The following is a 24825-nucleotide window of genomic DNA, read 5'->3' as shown; positions in this document are numbered from 1 at the left end:
ACACGTGTGTCACTGCAAGTAGTGTGTCACTGGTAGTAGTATGTGTCACTGGTGGTAGTATGTGTGTCACTGGAGCATGTACGGCACTGTTAGGAGAATGTGTGTCACTGATAGTAGTATGTGTGTCACTGGTAGTAGTGTGTGTGCCACACTTAGGAGTATGTATGTCACTGGTGGTAGTATGTGTGTCATTGTTTGGAGCATGTACGTCACTGTTAGGAGCATGTGTGTCACTGGTAGTAGTATGTGTCATTGGTAGTGGCATGTACTGTATTTCACTCTAGCAGAATGTGTCACTGGTGGTAGTATGTGTGTCACTGTTTGGAGCATGTACGTCGCTGTTAGGAGGATGTGTGTCATTGGTAGTAGTGTGTGTCGCTGGTGGTAGTATGTGTCACTGTTTGGAGCATGTACGTTACTCTTAGGAGAATGTGTCACTGGTAGTAGTATGTGTCACTTGTGGTAGTATGTGTGTCACTGTTAGGAGCATGTGTGTCACAGAACACAAATAACAATAGATACAATCAGCTACTTATCACTGTACACATTTCATAAATAGATAAAGAACTGTTCCGGCCGAACAAAAATGATCACGTATTATATGGAACGAACGGCTTACTTTTTAGCTATATATATATATATATATATATATATATATATATATATATATATATATATATAATTTTCTGGGAAATCATGAGTGAGAATTTACTCTCAAATATTTCATTTTGTTTAGCTCGGTGATATATCAATTAATATACTATATAAGTCTTATACCTTGACAATAATGTAATTAAAATTAAGGAGTTATAGCCATTCAGGAAAAGACCGACAGTTGGAGAATATCGACACATCTAAGCTTACAACACTGTCAATTCTACCTGGAACTAAAGATGGTGTAATCAGTACTAAGTGAAACTGTGGTGTGTATGAAATATTTATCTATAAAAGTTTATAAATAAGTAGAATAATTTGACGAGAAAGGTCTAAATTTATGAGGTAAGGTATGAAAGATATGTGTGAAGTTAAGGGTCATTGTAAGATTTGAGTCTGTTTTGTTACGCTCTAGTTTGAAGTAAAAGTTGTACTGTTCAGTATTCATGTTGGACAGCATACAGCTGAAAGTTGTGCGATCACAGGTAGTTGGTTCATTAGTGTGCGCTGTTTGTAACTTGCATAAAACATAGTTAAGTGCAACATATACCTTCGGGGTACTTTCGACACACACATTTGGGGCACGTTCGACAAATGCTTTTTATCTCCTTTCGTTGTGATTTTTAATAACTATATATCAAAAATACTACATTAGTATTAACATATAGATAATAGAATGTCTGCATCCTATTTCCATTGCATGAGATGCTTCTAAAATTTGAACAAAATGTCAGTAACCATTGAGGCCGTAAAAAATGCAATGATACTTGTTACTGCTTCTAAAGCTTTTGAAGTCAATCGGATACATTATATAACAGGTTATTCAAGAAACATTTTGGTGAACATACAACATTTGCTGAAGAAGACAAACGCGCACTCGAAGAAAAGTTCGCGATCATCCAAGTATGCGTTCACCCAAGAAAATAAGATACGGTAATGTAGATCTAAGAACAATAGTGCCAAACATCTAAGATCTGCATCGAAAAATAGTAAAATAGAAAAATCAAAAGGTAGTGAAACACAAAAAAATGTGAGGATAAATAAAAATGTTGCAAAACACAATAACAAGAATGTGAAAACTCAAAAAGAAAATTATTGTGCTAGGTGCTGAGGTTGATTTTACGGCGAAAACATTTCTGCTGATTGGGTTCAATGTAAAAATGTTTTCAGCGATTTAAAGAAAACTGTGTTCTTCATCCAGACGATCCCTTCTTTGTGAGTCAACAATGTGAAATCTCAGTTAAATATGAGTATAATGTTTGCTCTTTCTTGTAGATGAAGCTAACACTAATATTTTAATCTATAACCGACATATGATTACATATGATAACATATGATTAACATAAATTAACAAATACTTTTTCGTGAAGTACAGAATTTTTGTGCTCTCTGCACTAGCTCACATTTAGCATATTATTTTTTTTAAAAGAAATTCTTGTTTCATATATTTCTTGTAACTGAACAAATTTTGTGATTATTCTTTCCCTCATTTGTAACTAAGTGATATTTTTTAATATTTTATGTAGCTCTAAATAAAGATATTCTATATTCCTAAACTTAGAGATCCCCGTGTTTGTTTAAAACACATGAATTACTTTACGAACAGTAATGTGCGTTGTGGAATTATTAGCGACACTATCATATTACGTAAGGTTTTAATGTTGATGTCGGTATTACCCCAACAACCTGTCGTCTTCCCCATGGAGTTGGCAAAGTCCGATACTTCTTCATCGTTCATTTTAATTGTGGCTCTACAGCCACACATTGTTTTTTTGTAACATATATATTGTATCTGTCAACTGGTGGAAATATTATACTTAATCATGTTTTATAATTCATTTCTTTAATAATTCATTACAATCTTCTAGCAGTGCTAATGTGCTTAGGGTGTCGGAATTGTCCCAAATGATCCTAATAATAATTTTTGGGATAAGATCATTTAACTATACTATGTGCTGGCATCTTGGTGGTGTCGTAACTAAGAGTTTGATTAGTTCATACTTCAGTTTCAATTTTATTTTTCTAGGTGTCGTTGTTATCAATAATTTTCAAGTTTACAAAAAAATTCAGGTATTTTCTGAAATTTCTCGAAAACTGCGCATCAGAATTTACGGTTACCCACATCATTTGTTTAGTTCGATTAGATCTAGCAATTTTTAATGTCTCATTTTTTTAAACAATTCTTCAAAACACAAGGGTGATTCAAAAAGAATGGACACACACTGTTCCACAATCACATACACTTATTTACATTTTAGCACGACATTGATATATATTACATTCCGGTAGTCACCGAGCTTGGTCAACCTTTGTTGCAACGATACACCAATTCATCGAAGAAATATGCGTCAAGTCCCGGAAGTTACATCAGGGAAGTTGCTGAACTTCCATATCGGATGTGTCACCTGCTACTCAGGTATTTGTTCAACGATCCCTTGAGCATTCGAGGTAAGGATGATATGTATTTCCATGCCTTGCCTACCAGTTAGCAGCTCACCTTACGCATCTGTTCTGCCGATGTCGATCTCAGTGCACCATGCGCAGATCTGTTTGATGACGTAATAATAGCACTGCACACAAACTGGCGACCAAAAATTTAGCCATTGCGCTGTCTTATAGACGCGAAAGTCTGATAACACTATATTCTTCCATGCTTAGCTATGCTGCCGCTAACACACCAAATTACATTGCGAGATTATGACGCAATATATGCCTCATCTAATGACTGTGTGACAAGAGCTAGGTATCGGTAGCGGTCTTCTATAATTTCGAACAGGAGTAAGAATATGGCATCCATGAGTGGTATTGTTACCTTAATTTCCGATCACTCTCGCAGTAGAGATTATTATTGTTGTAAATATCAGAACAAAAAATTTTTGCATACGAACTATTTGGTTTTTGATAATAATAATTTCAGTCCTCAAGTCTGTCCTTTTTTCATTTGTGCCAAAATAAGGAAAAAAGAAAATTTACAAAATTCTAAGATCATTACTAATAACTGCTACAAAAATATTCATGCTAACAACGCACATGTATAGATACAAGAAGAATAATCAATATATGAGTTTTTGTCCTTTATAAACGCAAAACAAAAATAGGGATTTTCTCTTGGCCATAGAATTGCATTTCAATAATGGTTATTGTGTCTGCAGGCACAGTGGGAACGGTGATTAGGAGGGAGTTCTATGGATAATTTCCCGTTGCCACATCATCATCAACATCAACACAGAAGGGTGGGAACAGAGGTACAATGGTGAGGGTACTCCCTTGGTTCTGGCTTTGAGCTGTAATCCTAACATTGCAATAGCACAACAGGAATTCAAATGCATTCGGTTTTTGTGCTATAGCTGAAATGGATAAACATAGCAAAGAGGTTGGGTAAAAAAGTTATGGGTTGGGATCTATTGTTTATCATGCTGCGCGTGGTGACACGAATCGTGCAAGAACACAAGATGAAAAAAAGATGTAATTGCTGTATAATAGGTCCATAGAATGGGTACATTTATAGCGCTTTTGTTCACCATGCTTGGGCCGTTTTCGGCCTCATAATCAAAGACACAGATGTTAAAGTACAAATTGGAAAACTGGTCCTGAGCACCGCAATTTGTTCCTCTTTTCTAATTTAGAGGCTCTTATATCAACCCCCGACACCAGCTGATGGTGAAAGTTTAGTGTAACCAATGAAGAGTCTTCTCGTCTAAGTTTCCCTCACCCCCTGCATTCGCCCAACCCGTTAGCTTAACCAACCCAATTAAAACGTTATGGGATGAGGAAACTGTGATCCAGCAGCGCCAGCTAATTATATAAAGGGGTGGGACATAATGCTAGTGTCTTTTTTAAAAGCTTATTTTAGGATTTTTGTCTCTCCCAATTTATCTCTATAATTCAAGATGATACAATTTTATATATATATATATTGCTATTATGGTTAGAGGAAAAATACGACATTAATTAGCCACATTTTATGAGGTATTATCTTTTCTCTCTCTCTCTCTCTCTCTCTCTCTCTCTCTCTCTCTATATATATATATATATATATATATATATATATATATATATATATATAGCATGACGCTAAATTCGTTGTACAAAAGCAGAGGAGTAATTCCTGAGAGTAAAACAAAACAAAAAAAATTCCAATAAGCATAGGGCGAAAACCTCATAGTTTACGTCTTATAGGCTGCCAAAAACATGGAAAAATAAATTTTAAAGTTTCATAGCTCCAAAACTATGGGACCTACTGTAGACGGGTCAAGACTTCACTTTGGAACTAGTATGTGCTCTATCCAAAAATACATGTTTTAGAATCCTAAGGTAATCACGCAACAATTTTTATGGAGGTAGTTGGAGAATACTTTATAGGCCCGTAGTCAAACTCCCTCTATAAAAATTGTTGTGGAAGCACCTCAGGATTCTGAAACACGCATTTTTGGATATGACACATACTAGTTCCTACGTGAAGTCTTGACCCGACTAAGGTAGGTCCCATAGTTTTAAAGCTATAGACCTTTATAATTCTTTTTTTCATGTTTTCGGCAGCCTATAACACGTAAACGATGGGGTTTGCGCCCTATGTTTATTGGAACTTTTTTGTTTGTTTTACTCTCAGGAATCACTCCTCTGCTTTTGTATAACGAATTTAGCACCATACTGTATATATATATATATATATATATATATATATATATATATATATATATATATATATATATATATATATTTACATCAGCTAATGCTTCTGGCAACAAATACTATTCGAAGCTTTCTTGCACCCACTGGAAAACGTGAAGTATATTAATATTTATTTGCATATATTGTTATTGTAGACTGTTCCCATAATGCCCACCGACTTCGATTTTACAAAATTTGAGAAATAAATTTCACTTTTTATTTAGTGGTCAATTTGAAGGCATTTTGTTATACTACCATTAAGAAACCCATATACATCATATTACGAATCAATCATTATGGAACAATCTCATGTGTGACACGCAGCAGTGGTACCAATCTTTGAAAGTTTCATTTACAACTTTTTTCTTTTTTCTTTTTTAACTGATTTTGTGAGTAATGGTGCATTCAGTATAAAGGTACAACAAGATATTCTCTTTCTCTCTCTCTGTCCCTGTGTGTGTGTGTGTGTGTGTGTGTGTGTGTGTGTGTGTGTGTGTGTGTGTGTGTGTGTGTGTGTGTGTGTGTGTGTGTGTGTTTGTTTCTAGTTTCCGGCGTAAGCGTGTGGATACTACCAGGTATACTTTCGTGTGTACAAATGCTAGTGTGTGTGTGTGTGGCGCGGGTATATGTACTATTAATTGGGATCGCGTAGTGGAACTTATCAATATTAGTACGTACATACAAACGGCTGTTACTTCACACGATAACTTTGGACGAATGCGAATTTTTAAATTCTGCTTTTTGCAATAAATAAGTAGAGTGATTCCTCTCGAGGGAGTTCCCCTAAATGGTAGCCCCTACCATGTCCAATTAAATCACAAATTGCCGCAATCGTTTGTACATTGTTTGTACAGAAATGTACAGGCCAAATTTTCGTTTGTACACTATTAGGGGCGCCGCCAGAACGAAAACAAATTGGGGCTGTTTAACTGGTACCCTCCCCCACCAACATGTTCTATTCAATCACTAATTATCGCAATCGTTTGTACTTCGTTTGTACAGAAATGTGCACCCGAAATTTTTTGTACATAATTAAGGGCGCCGCCAGAACAGAAAAAATGGGGGCTGTCTAAGTTGTAGCCCCCCCCCAAAAACCAATTCAATCACAAGTTGTCGCATTCGTTTGTGCATCGTTTGTACAGAAATGTGCAGGCGAAATGTTTGTTTGACAAACTTAGGGGCGTCGCCAGAACGAAAACAAAGTGGGAAGCTGTCTGAGTGGTAGCTCCCCCCACGATGTCCAATTGAATCACAAAGTATCGCAATCGTTTGTACATTGTTTGTACAGAAATGTGCAGGCCAAATTTTCGTTTGTACACTATTAGGGGCGACGCCAGAACGAAAACAAATTGGGGGCTGTCTAAGTGGTAGCCCCCGACCATGTCCTATTCAATCACAAACTGTCGCAATCGTTTGTACTTCGTTTGTACAGAAATATGCACGTGAAATTTTCGTTTGTACATAATTAAGGGCGCCGCCAGAACAGAAAAAAATGGGGGCTGTCTAAGTGGTAGCCCCCCACCATGTCCAATTGAATCACAAATTGTCACAATCGTTTGTACTTCGTTTGTACAGAAATGTGCAGGCAAAATGTATGTTCGTACACAATTAGGGGCGCCGCTAGAACGAAAACAAAGTGGGGGACTGTCTAACTGGTAGCCCCCCACCAACATGTTCTATTCTATCACAAATTATCGCAATCGTTTCTACTTCGTGTGTACAGAAACGAGCAGGCGAAATGTTTGTTTGTACACAATTAGGGGCGCCGCCAGAACGAAAACTAAGTGGGGCTGTCTAAGTGGTAGCCCCCGACCATGTCCAATTCAATCACAAATTGTCGCAATCGTTTGTACGTCGTTTTTACAGAAATGTTCAGGCAAAATTTTCGTTTGTACACAATTAGGGGCGCCGCCAGAACGAAAACAAACTGGGGGCTCTCTAAGTGGTAGCTTCCCACCAACATGTCCAATTGAATCACAAATTTTCGTAATCGTTTGTACATCGTTTGTACAGAAATATGTATGCGTAATTTTCGTTTGTACACAATTAATGGCGCCGCCAGAACGAAAACAAAGTGGGGCTGTCTAAATGGTAGCCCCCACCATATCCAATTCAATCACAAATTATATCAATCGCTTGTACATCATTTGCACAGAAATGTGCAGGCGAAATTTTCGTTTGTACTCTATTAGGGGCGCCGCCAGAACGAAAACAATGTGAGGGTTTGTATAAATGGTAGAAGCATTAAAAAAATGTGTCACATTTATGGAGTATTTTTCTAACAGGACTTTGTTCACACTATTGTGTGGTTTGGTTTGTTCACACTATCGTGTGATTCACTATATTGATCTTATCCTAACGATGATGGAATTAAATGTTTTTTTTTGTTTTTTTATATTTATATTTATACTTACAATCATTATTGCTGAGTTAGTTTTTCACTCCTCGGCTCTTATTATTAAACTTATTCATTATTTCTTACGTGAACTGAATCCTTATGAGAAAAATGTATTTTTTTCTTTCTATCTTGCGCAGAAACCGTTATTCTCATCTCGTACAGGAAATTGATAAGTGGGAGATATAACAAATCCACAAAGTAGACTGTTAAAGGGAAAATTATAACACAGTATTTTGTTTTATACGATCATCTTCATTAAACTCATTTTGCAGAAACTATAGAATGCATGGTGAAGTATTTTGGTGCATTCAGCATTCTGATTTACGAATAGAGTTGCTAACTGGCCGGTATTTGCTGTAATTTTGATTAAGGCCGGTGACCGGTACAAACTTCTTATTAGACCCCTTCTGACCGGTATTTTGGAATCTGCAATCCAGAATATAACATTGAACATCGAAATTTTTCAACAGTGCCTTTACAAACACAAATTTCCGTTGTATTATACATTATCGATATTTTTTTTTAACGTATGGCAGTTTTTTTTATTTATTTAACATAACAAACTTGATAACACTTATATTTTATTGTAAAAGAATTTTATTCATTTATTGAGAGTAGAAAATGACTTTTTAAAGCAATTTCCTTTGTTTGAAGTGAAGTTTATAGAATAAATTTCATTTTATGAATCAACTATTGTTACATAAAGATTAATATCCAGTATTATTCATCTGTTTCGATAATTTTAAACAAGTGGCAATTGCTGGTAAATATAATAACGATCAATACAGTCTTCAGTTTCTCATTTGTACAGAGAATTTTGAGGGTGTGCCGGTAATTTTGTTTTCCTGAGTTGGCAACCTATTTACGAGGTTTTGTTTCAACTCTGCTACGTAGTGGCTCCGTACTGACACTCCGCATGCAAATAAGTATGTAAGGCTACCATACGCCCCGGTTTCTTAAAATTTGTCCCGGTGTGCAGAAATTTTCCTTCTTGTCCTGTTTTTTTCTTTATTATTATTATTAATTACATATCAAAATTTCTGAAAAGATAATAAAATCGACTTATTCCTTTTGCTTTCAATTCCGACAATACAATAGGAACAATTTCATTCTAATCTTTATTATTATTGCAATCGCTGCTTCCCCGGATATAACATGCAATGTTTAAATCCTCCTAAGTAGCACTCTTATCACTAAAAGTAAGAATGTATACCCCGAGGTGGCAACAAATTCTTGTGACGTTGCAGACCAGCCCCGAAAACACATTTTTTTTTCTGCTACAGAAAAACAATTATGCAAATTGCTTTCTTTTAGTTCGCATTTTAGGTTAACAACAATAAATTAGCCTATTGAAATTTTGAAACAACTTCATAAATCTGGATATTTTTCTTTATAGACATGTAGAGCATGTAAAGGTGGTATGCGTAATAATATTGAAAATATAACTTTTGCCTAAATATTGTATGTTCACTGATTGCGTTTATATTGTATAACAGCTTCTAGCTTCTATAATAATTTTTAGCACTGTTAATTAAGTATGGACAGTGGCGTATTTACGATTTTGTTTCGGGAGGGGCTTTGCTAACTTCCGGGGGTGCTTTGCCTGAAAATATGAAAATTCTGCAAGATATTTCATATACTTTACTATAGTAAGTAAGATTTCGGTGGGGGGCTTGAGCCCGGAAGCCCTCCCCCTAAATACGCCACTGAGTATGGACTATATTAATACATTATTTTAAGTTGTATAACTAGTGCGATACTGTAGTAAAATTCGAAAGATAAAATTAATACAAAATGCAATATTTATTACTAATTTGTAAGATGTCCCGTTTTTTCTGTTTTCAAAAAGTATGGTAGCCTTAAAGTATGCTAAACCATACAAAATAAATTGTACTGTAAATAGTACCCCTCTGATAGTGCTCTCAAACGGGTCGGGTTACGGGTCGGGTTGTCGGGTCGGGTCAGTCGGGTTAGCTCGTGTCGGGTCACTCGGGTCGGGTCGTCACATTCTTCACTTATTTTCTATACGGAATACTATAAAGAGCTTTGTTGTGGAATTCAATTCGAAGTTGGTGAATGAATGATAAATGTGACTAATTGAAGGTGAAATAGTAATAAAATTTTAATTTTACCCTATATTAACTAATTGGTATTGTAATTGTAATTAATATTACTACTGACTTTTTTCCTTTCTGCGTTTCTATGTCAAGTTAAATGTCACATTAAGTGAAATTGAAAGGAAATATCTAGTTAACGTCCCACGTTATGCACCAACGCTAAGAGAGACAGTGATGATGAGAAATAATTGAAGTGGTTGAATGAAGAAAGTGGGAGGAAATGGGAGAACACCGAGAAAACCCATGCACATGGGGTTTGTCCACCAGAAAACTTACTTGGTACGAGCTGGAATCAATACCCATGGACCTTCGGATCAAACATCTGCCTTTGGGCAGGACACATTATTATTATTATTATTATTATTATTATTATTATTATTATTATTATTATTATTATTATTATTATTATTATTATTATTATTATTATTATTATTATTATAACTTTAAGAGTGCCCAAGAAAGTTCCGCCGCCTTTTCACCAACACCTTCGAACATTGGTATGTAACCTAAGACGTACCTGGAATATCAAAAATCGTCTCCATCAGCCTCGACGACCTTCTGAAAACGTTCTGGAAGGCCATGGATTCCATCGCAGTCGAACTTGGTGGGACGTGAAGTGAAGAAGATATCAAGTGCATATTGAACCTCTACTAGCTGTTTGAATTGGCGTTCTCTAAGGTGATTGTCCAAGGAATGGAACAGGTGGTAATCGGACGGTACAATGTCCGTGGAGTATGGCGGATCCAATAGTGTTTTCCATCCAAGGCGTAGAATGATGTACTGGGTCATTTTAGCCACGTGGGGCTTAGCGTTGCCTTGTAACAAGAGGACCCCTTTGCGATTCAGAACTGCTGGATCCAGACAGTACACAGTGACAGTACACAGTTGCATTGATGATCTGACCAGCTGGTAGCAGTTCCCGATGGACGATACCTCGAGCAGTCCACAAAATGCACAGGAGAACCTTATTCTGGCGTGGTGCTGGCTTGGGCTGTTTTTGAACCGGTTCATGGGATGCTAACCAACAATGACGGCGCCGTGGAGCTTCGTACAGGACCCACTTCCCATCACATGTCAACACCCTGTTCAGAAATTGCTCCTTCCTCAGACGAGACACCAAAGAAACACAGGTGTCTGCTCGCGTTGCTTTCTGGCTTCAAGTCAAATCATGTAGGACCTATCAACCCAACTTGCAGTGCTTCCCAAGTTGATGGTGGTGGTGCAGAATGGTTTCTCCACTTACACTGAAAGGTAGTACCAGTTCCTCACATGTCTGTCTTCGCCTCAATTGCTGCCCGAAGATCTTTATTTTGAACATCTGTTTGTCTTCCGGCACGTGGTGCGTCTTCGAGTGTTTCGTCACCGTCCTTAAACCGTCATACCACTGCACTCTCCGCGTAGTCACGACACCCTCACCAAAGGCCTGTCATATCTTCCGCTCCGCGGAGCAGCAATTTGAACTCGTACAGCAAACAAGCCCTTATGACGCTCTGTGAAGGCCCCATGTTCACTCAGTCCTTACGCACGTTCACGGTGCATCTGAACAGCCACAACCAAGTAGTATGTTGGATATACTCACTAGTGTTGCTCACGAGACCTGGTTTGGGGCATTCTCGTTTCGAAAATGTGTCGTGAAGGTAGTCTCGTCTGGAAAAGTGCATATGTTTCTATTGAAAGAGCTCTGTCTCATCTCGTACCCTTTCATGAAAATTCTGTCTCGTCTCGTCTCGTCCAACAACTGACCTTCACCTTATATCCATTCGCATTCAACTCACGGTGTGAGGGCCAATTGAACACAGACCTCCACAAAGAGACAGAACTTTCTTGGTCACCTTCAGATTATTATTATTATTATTGCTGGAGTAGTGATTTGACTTTCTCCGCAATAAAATACTTGCTAATTTTATATAACGTTGCAAATATCTTCTAGATAAATTAATCAAGAAAAAATAAAAGGTAATTCCCTACAGAATGATATTTCAGTGCAATTAGTTCCTTATGATTCTATCAGACAGCAACGCTGTTTTTAAATAGAAAAATCGGAATGTTAACGTGATGAAATTGTTGTTTGTTACACAGCAAAAAATATTAAAAGAAGTTCTATATACATTCCTTACTAGAAAATAATGTTGTCTTCAGAACTTTTATTCTTTTAGCCTTCAGAACTTGTCTTCAGAACTCAGTCAAATTTTATTTTGACTTTTGAACTTGATTGCCTAAATTTTAACCTTGGAAATTTGGATGTGGAGTAAAATAAAGAAGGTTAGCAGGGTAGAGAGGAAAACGAATAAGGAAATGCTGAAAAAATGCAAGAGACGAGAGCAATATTAGACGATATAAGAAAGCGAAAAATGGACGGATCACAAGTTTTGATCTTGCTAAGGGATTGCATTCTGAAGGATGTAGTAAAGGGGGTGATATCAGGAGAGCGAGAGTGTGTAAGAAGGTTGGAATTGATAGATTGTAATAAGGAGGGTGGTACTTTATGTTGGGTTGCGAGGCAGATATTAGCGGGAAATCGCAAAAATGGAAGCTTCTTACCTAATTCACGGAAACTGGCCTGTTTATTAATGGGAGAACACTGAGGAGGAGGAGGAGGATAATTATACTACAAGTAAAAAAAGCCGAAACAATGGTTTATGCATAAGAATTGGTCAGCATTTTTTTTCTGGTGGCAGTTTTGTAAAGTTCTAGCTCTCTCAAACTGGTTAGATTGTAAGTTCAAGTCACTCGGGTCGGTTGTCGGGTTAAGTCACCTCGGGTCGGTTCACTCGGGTCACTTTGGGTCGGGCCAATCGGGTCAGCTCGGGTCGGGTCAGTCAATTTGGGTCACGGGTGGGGTCGGGTCGGTCTTCAACACATATAATTTCCACGAAAATTACAATATACCATGGTTTATACCTCATTGGACTTCCAATAAAACGTTTTCAATGATGTGTACACCATGTCACCATTTTTGTATGAGGGAATGTCTAGAGGGATTTTGTGGGAATTTGATGGAGTGTAGATTCCTGTGTGTGTGTGTGTGTGTGTGTGTGTGTGTGTGTGTGTGTGTATGTATGTATGTATGTATGTATGTGTGTGATACCTTACAGGATACAAGATGTCGAGGAAGTGTGTAAATAAACCGGACAATTTCTGTTATGTATGTGGGGAGCTGATATTTAAATCACAACGTCGATGTTTTACTCCACTTGTGAGGAAGTGTTATCAGTTATATTTTGGTTGCTGTGTAGGAGACCAGGATAAGAACTGGGTTCCTCACTACATTTGTTGTACTTGCGTGAAACGTCTGACTGGGTGGGCAAATGGTGGACGAAACATGAACTTCGCAGTACCGATGATCTGGAGGGAACCAAAAGATCATTCTTCAGACTGCTACTTTTGTATGACACAGATAAAAGAAATAAGCAGTAAATCTAACCACACAGTACAGTACCCTAATTTGCATCAGCAATTAGGCCAGTTCCACACAGTGCAGAATTACCTGTACCGGTACCTCCTCCTCATCTTACGGTAAATGAGGATTACGTACTTGAGGCAACTATTGAAGTTCCAAATGAAGATGATGATCCTACTTATGTAGGAAGCACATCTACATTGGATTCCCATCTGATAACTCCGGGTGAACTAAATGACCTCATACTGGATTTAAAACTCTCCAATACACAGACAGAACTTCTTGATTCTAAACTTAAGGCTGGAATCTGCTCCATCGTGACACTAAAGTGTGTATTTTTCGAAACCTTCATACAGAGTTTCAAAACTACTATTCTCAAGAAAATGATTTAGTATATTGTAATAATGTCTGTGCTGTGATGGATAGACTTGGACATGCACATATAAGTACAGAGTGGAGATTGCTTATTGACTCTTTGAAAACTAGTTTTAAGGCTGTCCTTTTGCACAATAGCAACAAATTTCCTTCAGTGCCTTTGGCTTATGCAACTAATATGAAGGAAACCTATGAAAACATCGAAATAGTGTTAGAAAAAATTCAGTATGAGAAATACAAGTGGACCGTTTGCTGTGATTTACAAGTCATTTCTTTGTTAATGGGTTTGCAGCTTGGTTATACGAAATATTGTTGTTTCCTCTGCGAATGGGACAGCAGGAACAAAGCTGAACATTACATCAAGAAGGAATGGCCAACGCATGTATTAACTCCTGGACAGAAGAATGCTGTTTATTCCTCACTGGTGAGCCCTGATTAGATAATTCTACCTCCTCTTCACATAAAGTTGGGGCTCTTCAAAAACTTTGTTAGGACAATGGACAAAAGTAATGCAGGATCTTGTTAACTCAAGGAAAAAATTCCTCGGGTTAGTGACGCTAGGGATTTTTGTAGACCCCCAAATAAGATGTTTGATTCGTGACCAAAAATTTGAGGATCTCTTAACTCTGGTTGAGAAAGCAGCTTGGTGTCCATTTAAATGTTTAACAGAGATTTTTTTAGGAAACAAGAAAGCCCCAAATTACCGTGAAATTATGAGTGATTTCCGGCAATCATTCAATGAAATGGGTTGCAACATGTCCCTTAAAGTTCACTTTCTAGACTCCCACCTGCATTTCTTTCCTGAAAAGCTTGGTGCTGTTAGTGATGAGTATGGGGAACATTTTCATCAGGACATTTCCTCCATGGAGAAGAGGTACCAGTGACAGTGTAGTTAAAAAATGCTAGCTGATTACTGTTGGACACTTAAGAGATGTTCCAGAAACCAAACACAGAAGAAAGTCGACAACTAAAACATATTAGTTGACGTAAGTAAGTGTCCATTTATTAAGAAGATACCACTCACTTCTTTTGTATTATTTATTAAGTAGATATAAAATGGTGACACGGTGTATACATCATTGAAAATATGTTTTATTTCAAATCCAATAAGATATAAACCGTGCTTATATTGTAATTTTCGTGGAAGTTATATGTGATTTTATCTGCACTAATGAATATTGTAAAATGAACAGTACACATAGCATATTTTTTATATAAATATGTTTATTTCTCTACATAGAATAATGCTATTCTTATGAAACTTAGAGGGCTTACTAAGTATAAATCAGGCTAACATACAATATAATTTGTGCGTTTATATACCTAAGGTACCCAAGCTACAAGTATGAAAATGGTTTTAAAAAAAGAAAAAAAGAAAAAGAACAGAAATTTGAGGGGAAATTTTCCGAAAACACCTCTGTCACGGGAAAACTGAGGGTGATGGAGAAAAACTGATTGCAGATTCGAATTCTACGTAAAAAGTTCTATTAGAATCAGGCATTTTCTTCCGTGTGCCAGAGAAAAAGAATTTTTTTTCAACTAGTGCAATAGGAACCATTTTCAAACTCATCAACCGTTATCCAAACCGGTTAATGTTGATCGCAGATATTAAAAATACTCACATCCGTATATTATTTAATACAAACGAAAATTTTACCTGCACATTTCTGCACAAACGATGTATAAACGATCGCGACAATTTGTGGTTCAATCGAACACAACTGGTGGGGCTAGCACTTAGACAACTCCCCTTTTTTTTCGTTCTGTCCACGCATCTGATAGCTTAGAAAAAAATTTCGCCTGCGCATTACTGCTCAAACGATGTGCAAACAATTGAGATGATTTTCTTTTGAATGGGACGTAGGGGGTGCTACCAATTAGGTAGCCTATACTTTGTTATCGTTTTGGCGCGCCCGCAATTGTGTACAAACGAAAATTTCGCCTGCAAATTTCTGTACAAAACCGTAACAAACAAGTGCGACAGTTTGTGGTTGAATTCGACATGGTGGGAGGCCTATCAATTAGAGAGCCCATAGTTTGTTATCGTTTTGGCGGGGCCACATTTATGTGCAAACGAAAATTTCAGCTGCACATTTATGTACAAAGGCGTACAAACAAGTGCGACAGTTTGTGGTTGAATTGTACACGGTGGGAGGGCTAACATTTAGACAGCCCCCCACTTTGTTTTCGTTCTGGCGGCGCCCCTAATTGTGTACAAACGAAAATCTCGCCTGCACATTTCTTTATAACTATATTCAAACGATTGCGACAATTTGTGATTCAATTGCACGTGGTGGGAGGGCTACCATTTAGACAGACCCCCCCTTTGTTTTCGTTCTGAGGTCGCCCCTAATTGTGTACAAACGAAAATTTTGCCTGCATATTTCTGTACAAACGATGTACAAACGATTGCGACAATTTGTAATTTAATTGAACATGGTGATTGGGCTATCACTTAGAAAGCCCCCCACTTTGTTTTCGCCCTGGCGGCGCCCCTAATTATGTACAAACGAAAATTTTGCATGCACATTTCTGTACAAACGATGTAGAAACGATTGCGACAATTTGTGACTGAATTGGACATGGTGGGGGCTATCACTTAAACAGCCCCCACTTTGTTTTCGTTCTGGCGGCGCCCTTAATAATGTACAAACAATAATTTAGCCTGCACATTTCTGTACAAACGATATAGAAACGATTGTGACAATTTGTGATTGAATTGGACATGGTGGGGGGCTACCACTTAGACAGCCCCCCCTTTGTTTTCGTTCTGAGCTCACCCCTAATTGTATACAAACGAAAATTTTGCCTGCATATTTCTGTACAAACGATGTACAAACGATTGCGACAATTTGTGATTGAATTGAACATGGTGATTGGGCTATCACTTAGAAAGCCCCCCACTTTGTTTTCGCCCTGGCGGCGCCCCTAATAGTGTACAAACGAAAATGTGGCCTGCACATTTCTGTACAAACAATGTACAAACGATTGCGATACTTTGTGATTCAATTGGACATCGTGTGGGGAGCTACCACTCAGACAGCTCCCCACTTTGTTTTCGTTCTGGCGGCGCCCCTAAGTTTGTTCAAACAAACATTTCGCCTGCACATTTCTGTACAAACGATGCACAAACGAATGCGACAACTTGTGATTGAATTGGACATGGTGGGGGGCTACCACTTAGACAGCCCCCATTTTTTTCTGTTCTGGCGGCGCCCTTAATTATGTACAAACGAAAATTTCGCGTGCACATTTCTGTACAAACGAAGTACAAACTATTGCGACAATTTGTGATTGAATAGGACATGGTCGGGGTCTACCATTTGGACAGCCCCCACTTTGGTTTCGTTCTGGCGGCGCCCCTAATTGCGTGCGAACATACATTTCGCCTGCACATTTCTGTACAAACGAAGTACAAACTATTGCGACAATTTGTGATTGAATAGGACATGGTCGGGGGCTACCACTTAGACAGCCCCCATTTTTTCTGTTCTGGCGGCGCCCCTAATTGTGTACAAACGAAAATTTCGCCTGCACATTTCTGTACAAACGAAGTACACACGATTGCGACAATTTGTGATTCAACTGGACATGGTGGGAGGGGCTACCATTTGGGCAGCCCCCACTTTGGTTTCGTTCTGACGGCGCCCCTAATTGTGTACAAACGAAAATTTCGCCTTCACATTTCTGTAGAAACGATGTACAAATGATTGCGACAATTTGTGCTTGAATAGGACTTGTTGGTGGGGGGCTACCATTTAGACAGCCCCCACTTTGTTTTCGTTCTGACGGCGCCCCTAATTGTGTACAAACGAAAATTTCGCCTTCACATTTCTGTAGAAACGATGTACAAATGATTGCGACAATTTGTGCTTGAATAGGGCATGTTGTTGGGGGGCTACCATTTAGACAGCCCCCACTTTGTTTTCGTTCTGACGGCGCCCTTAATTGTGTACAAACGAAAATTTCGCCTGCACATTTGTGTGCAAACGATTGAGACCATTTCCGATTGAGTCTGATAAGGGGGGGGGGCTGTCTAAATGGACGTCTCCTTTTCACCTCTACTGTAATTAAATTCTTCCTCGAGAAAATCTGTAATCAACACTGTCAGTAGCTACGTCCTCGACTAATATACCTTAACAAGTACAGCTTTATTTTCGTATATTTTTCAACAGTTAACCAATTTAAAACTATCGCAAACAAGAATATGTAGTCAACTTCTTAAATACTTCGCTCGCCGAAACCCGTTCAGCGCGTGCAACAAGCAAAAACAACATGTTTGGCGTCTCACAAATGGAAAAGGGGGAAAAAAGAGAAGGAAAAGCAGCACGGCAGTGCCTTATCGCAGTCAGAGCTGACAACATAGTTTCGGTCGTCACTAACGCGAATAGACCTACTAGCGGTGTACAAGAGTTATACAGTTACAATATACGTCGTGCCACAGTAGCGCTACAGGCGGAATGTGCACGAACTACAAATGAATATGTTCCCTTACAAGCATCAGTCACTGTTGCACCCTCTTTACATTCTACACATCCTTTTTTCTCCCACTTTTTGACCTTGACAAGCAGAAGTACCAGGCTTTCCGAGTTCACAACCATAAACTGTTTGTGTACAGAGTACGTTTTCAGTTCTTCGAATGACTGTGCGAGCGAAGAACAAGGGTGATGATCGGGCTACCGTATACGGAAGTCAGTAACACCCGGTTGCAATAATAAATGTAAAATACAAATATAGAGCCTTGACAATGCCGTGAGGATGAATATATATATATATATATATATATACAGGGTGGTCCAAATTTATATGGGGAAAAATAAATTTAGGAATTACTTTGGACTCACCCCCTAAAATGGTTCCATATGGAACCAAATTAAGCCAGGAGAAAAATTAGATCCATTGAATAATTTTAAATGGTGCCCCAAACGACCTAAAATTTTGAATGCGTTTACAATACATAGTGTATGGGGAAAAGCTGGAATAAACTCTCGTAATTTAGAAACGGCTCAAGGGAATGAAAAGATATCTTGGATAATGGAACTACAGGAAGAGACCAACCTAATCTTGTATATTTTATCATGGTGGCCGTCTTGAAGTCCGCCATCTTGAATTCAGGTCAAAATTTTTAAATAGGAAGAGGATCATGTGACATATCTGTTTGTGCTAGCATTTCACCAGATGCACAAATCTGGTATATTTTCAAGTTACCTATATCCATGTAAGAGTTATTACGTATGAAAAACAAAATGCTTCATGTAATGTTATTTTATTGCAGTTATGGAACACAGATATGTAAGAATTTTGGAAGTCTTTTACATAAACTGAAACAAACTGCTTGTTTCTCTTTGAACTACAAATAAGTTATTTTCCATCAAGATGATTCATAGACCATTATGAGAAAAAAGAAAAATTATAACTTGGAAGAAATTGGAATATCCCTTATCTATGTAGTATCTTTTTGATAAGTTATGAATCTTATTTGCTACATAGTTCGCTTTGTCGCATATAGGAAAAGATTGTCTGTAGGCCTTTATTATCTGCAAAAGAAACTGTTTGTGCTCCTCATTTTTCGTAAGAACTTGTTGTAATCTTCTATTAGTTACACTCCCCTTTCTGCACACCGTTTGTTACGTGGATGAATTAAACTATTGTCTTTCCTTGAATATAGTCATTGTTATTTGGTCATGAAGTCGGATCACACTCAAGAAACCCTTTGGGTATTTTAAATCTCTCGAGGAAAATTTGTTTGTTGTAACAAAATCACCGATTTCTCTTTTCACAAGAATTTATATGGTATTATCTCTTGCGTCAAGCCTCTTTGCTGCTTCACGGTTTCCTTATAGTTTTAATTCTTTCAACCATTTTTGCTTTTCCATTATGGTAACTCCATCATCAAAAAATCCCAATGCTACGTGTTCCTCCGTCAAGTAACAGAGCCGGCGTGAAAATTTAGAAAGAGCCACTTCAGATAATTCAGTATCTATTTGTCTTTAACTGTACAAATCTTTCAAAAATTGTAGATCTTGTAATGGTGAATGGGATGTTTGATCACATTTAAGCCAACTGTGAACATATAGTCGGATCAGAAAGTGCATACTCTCCGAAGACCCGTTTCTATTTGCTTCGTTAAACGAAATTGTTGGCGAAAGAGAAATATTTTAAATAGTAGCTTGCTTTGCCCATTGGTGAATTGCTCCAGGTAAACGAAAGAAAACTCCTCAAGGAGGTATGCCACCCAAGAATATGATGGTCAGTTCTAAAAATTCCCTGTAATCTTCTCTGCAGTGTCCTACTTCTACAAATTTGATAGCAAAATTCAACACTTCATTTCTTACATCGGAAATATTGTTTGTTACATCATCATCATCAATTCCTGGAATAAAGTTAGTGCAGTCTATTCTAGACCACTCGTTCTGAAAACACTTCAATAGGAGAACGTCCGGTCCAGATGCAAACGAAACACAACAGTTATCAAATACACATTTTAAAACTAATTCATAAATGTGGTCTCTACAAGGAAGGTATAGAAGGTTATTTTGGAGCTACTGCTCTAGCAGAATGCAAGCACCGTTGACAAGATCCATATTGCAAGGAGTAGTGTCACAATAAACTGCCTGCACGAACTTCACCAAGTTCCATTCTTCAAGCAAATGTACTATAGTAGAATTAATATGTTCTTCTCTTGATGACGACAAAATGGGAACACCAATTAACCTCTCATGACCATCTCCTGTAATAATTATTGATAACCTGCCGGCAGTCTCTCTGCCAGTCAAATTCAGCAGTAGTTTTCCGTTCCAATGCACAACTAACGCACTTGATGCACTCTGAAATTGTTTCTTGTAGTTCTGTGCAACTTCACTACAGGTTTTCTCTCAACATCGGTGAATGGAAGACCCATTTATTGCTAGTTCCTCTACATTATGGCCTAATGCCTCTGCCGTCGCTGTCAGAATATGTATTGCTGCCCTATGAGTGATCTTTTATCGATTAAGAGCAACACCAGCCTTTGAGTAATAAAATTAGTTTTTCCCCATTTTACATCTCTTGGACGGTCCGGGCACACACGCATTCGTATTTACATTTTCTTTAACATTCTCAACTGGGTTTTCCTCTTCATTACTTGAACTGCTCCATGTCTTTTGGCGTATAAAGTTCAAACAAATAATTTTCAGAAGTGCATTTTCTTTCGCGTTCCTCTTTCGTTTGAAGCCGTGCATATCCCTTTCGTTTTTTTTTTTTCACGCCAAACTCATGTCTTTACTTTTAGTCGTGTAAGAATTATTAATCTGAAAAGGAGAAATCTTTTCACAGGTAATAATTCTTACACGATTAAAACTATCTTTAAAATAGTGCCAGATTTGTGCTTCTGGTAGAACGATACCTCAAAACGATATGTCACATGACCCTCTTTCTATTTAAAAATTTTGACCTGAATCCAAGATGGCGGATTTCAAGATGGCCGCAATGACAGTACTATACAAAATTAGGTATGTTTCTTCCTTTATTTCTATTATTCATGGTATCTTCGCATTACCTTTATCCGTTTCTAAATTACATGAGTTTATTCCAGATTTTTCCCATATACTATGTACTGTAATCGGATTCAAAACTTTAGGCCCATTGAGGCACCATTTAATATTATTCAATGAAGCTAAGTTTTCTCCTGGCTTAATTTAGTCCCATATGGAACCTTTTTAGGGGGTGAGACCAGCTCGATCTGAAAATTGATATTTATGGACCATCCTAATGTGTATATATAAAAAGTATGTTATAATTTGAGAACCTCAGGTGAGATGACTATACTTGTGTTCAGTTCGAGATGGAGGAGGGATTTATATTCTATTCTGTCATCGTTCTGAAGCGGTTCAGGAGTCTATCTGAAGTACCTGGAGACATCTGGAAGGTAAAGGTGACCGGACATGGGTACGGAATACATCTCCTGAATATGTTGAAGTAAAAAAAAAAAAGAAAGAAAAGAAAAAATGTTCTTACTTCCATATCAGTCAAACGTTCATTTTGTACTAGCATCAACTACCCACTTCGCTGGTTTAAAATAAAAAAGAAAAAAAGTAATATTACCGTTTAAATGTCATTTGGAGTGTCCCCGAAAACTATTGATACGGCACTAATATCGGTCATTTTCGATCAGTTTTATAGATTACCCTCCCCCTACTCCAAGTCACACCGTCAAAGTGAAATGATAAAAAGCAGCCCAGGCCCGAACCATCATCTTATGTTGAAAATTTGATCAAGATCGGTTGGGTGGTTCAAGAGTTATTGAGTCACAGACATAGTTCCGTTTTTATTCAGAATTATAGATTTTTGATAATGACACAAACCACGTGAAAATGACATATTTTTAAGCGAGCTTTCGAAGAAAAGCCATTGGGTTGGATATATGTATATATAACAAGTAACTATCTGACATGTGCACCAACTGAAGAAGTTTGCTTTTGAGGCGTGGTATTTTTTTGTTTTCAAATTTTATTAGAAACCGGAATTAAAGTCCATTTCTACCACTTCCGGTTTTAGTAAGGAGGTTAGAGTGCAGTTAAAGTTTATTTTTCGGATGCTTAATTGATTGTAGAGAGCCGCTATCCATTATCGTCTTTGCTCTATAGTAATCAATCTTAAAACCGGAAATGGTGAGGTTCTACCACTTCCGGTTTGAATGAACTCGGTTCCTATCTTTTGACCTTCAACATCCTGGCCAAAAGTGACAGTGATCCATCTAATAATTCTTGATGTTTTTATCACCCAAACAGGCACGTGAACAGATAAATATATAAATGAATTTTGGTTATCCAAATTCCTTAAACATTTACATATGTATGTATGTTCCAGCATAACTCTGGAACGCCTGTGGCAATTTCAACCGAACTTACAACACCGAACCGAATTTAACTAATAGTTGTATTTAGTTTGTAATAAAGAAAATAGTTTTAATATACATTTATTAAAATTAAATAATAATGTTATTTAAAAAAGTAGTTCACAGGATACCGAAACAGCATGATACATAAGCAAATGTAGTTGACTTCATTCTTGTAGTTGCTGCCTTAACCCTTAACTCAACAAGCCTAAATCGTCAACGTTGTTTACCAAGCTGGGGTCTTTTAGGGACCCCAAGTATTATTTTAATTTCTCAACTTTTTTTTTCACTTTTTAACGAACGTATCATTGATCTAATTATGTAGCAGATATCCCAAAAAGATGCAGAGCACATTTAAAAATCTCGAAAATAAATTGGTTCTTATAGTTGCAACAGTATCACCAAATATCACCCTCTGTGGTCCCTAAAGGACCCCGTTTAGTGTGTTAAGGGTTAACTTAGATTTTTGGGGAAATGTTATTCTGGCAACACTGTAATTTCTATAGATGGCAACACTGGAAATTCTTCAGGTTCATATTTTCTGTTGTAGAATAACATTATTTATGATTGTGGTAAGTTGTATTTCATTATCTTATTTCACTTATGAAAAATAAGCAAAAGAAAAATTGTAAATTTTGTATTATTTTTAGTATCTCAGGCTCTTCAAGTGCTTACGAAATTCTGCTGGTAATTTGGAGAATTTAATGTATTTCAAATATAATTGTTTTCAATAATAGCTGGAGCATAATATGATTTACTTCAAGATGTTAAAGCAAGATAGTTTAATGTGGTGAGCTGTACTCTTTTATTTTGCCTTTATATTAATAACCAACATCTATACTTGTCTTTTGATTTCTATGTTTTGTTAGGAAGGCGAAAAGAACACGAACTGTGTGTTTCAGTTTTGATATCTGGTATCTTAGCAACTGATCATTAGTTTGATATCGGATTTCTTTCAAGACCACTAGAAGAAGCTCTTTCAGGCTTTTTGCAAAAGATTATTTCTTTTTTTTAAAAAAAAAAATCTTCCTCACATTCGTTGTTCGTATCTGTTAATTTAATACAAAGGTTCATTGAATCCCCGCAGATTATATTTCAACAATAACAAAAAAAAATCTGAATCATTAAAAAATAATGAAAAGAAAACAGAAATCTTTCAGGATAATTTTCTGTTACTTTGGTTTCCTGTTTCTAAATCTTGTCTCTGGTCTATTTGATTAACATTCTTTCTCTGCGTGGTTAGTATCTAACTTTAGAACAAAAATATTATATAACGTTGAACAACAGTTAGGAAAACATAACTGATTTCTCTTTTCTGACCGGTTCAAATAATTAATAATAAGATTTTTCTTCTCGTGGAATATTATTTCCAAAGATAATTTGTTTCCTGGTAATTTGATTATATATATACAGTATCTATCTATCTATCTATATATATATATATATATATATATATATATATATATATATATATATATATATATATATATATATATATATATATATATATATATAGAGAGAGAGAGAGAGAGAGAGAGAGAGAGGTATATCCGAAAAGTGGTATTACTGAATAAAAATAAAATATTCACAATTTTGACACATTAACTTAATAGTTATCAAAATATTCCCCTTCTGCATCAACACAGCGTTTCAAGCGACTCTACCAATCGCTGACGGCTCCCTGGAAAGCAAAAACTGGAATGCACCCTCGTTACGGCCTCCTGAATAGCCAGGACTGAGCTATGGTGCAGTCACTTCATAACCCTTTTTAGTCGGGGAAAGAGAAAGAAGTCTGCAGGAGTGACATCTGGGCTGTAGAGTGACTGGAGAAGCTGTATCATGCCATGTTTGGTCAGGAAGTCCATGACAGCAAAGGCGGTGTGGCATTATCGTGATGAAGCTTCCATGATCCAGTGATTGCTGAACGGACGAGGGCGACTCGTTTTCTGATTCTTACAAGTACTACGGTCAGAGTTCAAAAGATTTCGCACTTTCAATAAGTTTTCGTTACTTTTTTTGTCGTTGAAGGGTGTCCTGAACGTTGCTCTTCTTCAACTTGCTTTCTTCCCTCCCGAAACAATTTGTGCCACTCAAAAACGCATGATCGACCAATAGCATTACTCCCATAAGGTGTCTTGATCATGTCATGGGTCTCACTCGTTGTTTTATCCAGTTTGACGCAACTTCGCAGCGTAACGCTGCTCTAACAAATAATTCTTTGTAGAGATGACAAGGCACCTTGAAAGGGGTTCACCTTAAACTCGATCTACACTCCATGGGGGCTTGGAGACTAATGGCCGCTGGTAGCTAAGATTCACTAACATCCAACCAACAC

This window comes from Thermobia domestica, chromosome 11 (assembly GCF_964235325.1).
Source record: "Thermobia domestica chromosome 11, izTheDome1.hap1.1, whole genome shotgun sequence".
In the NCBI taxonomy this organism is placed as follows: domain Eukaryota; kingdom Metazoa; phylum Arthropoda; class Insecta; order Zygentoma; family Lepismatidae; genus Thermobia; species Thermobia domestica.
This window is presented reverse-complemented; position numbering follows the sequence as displayed.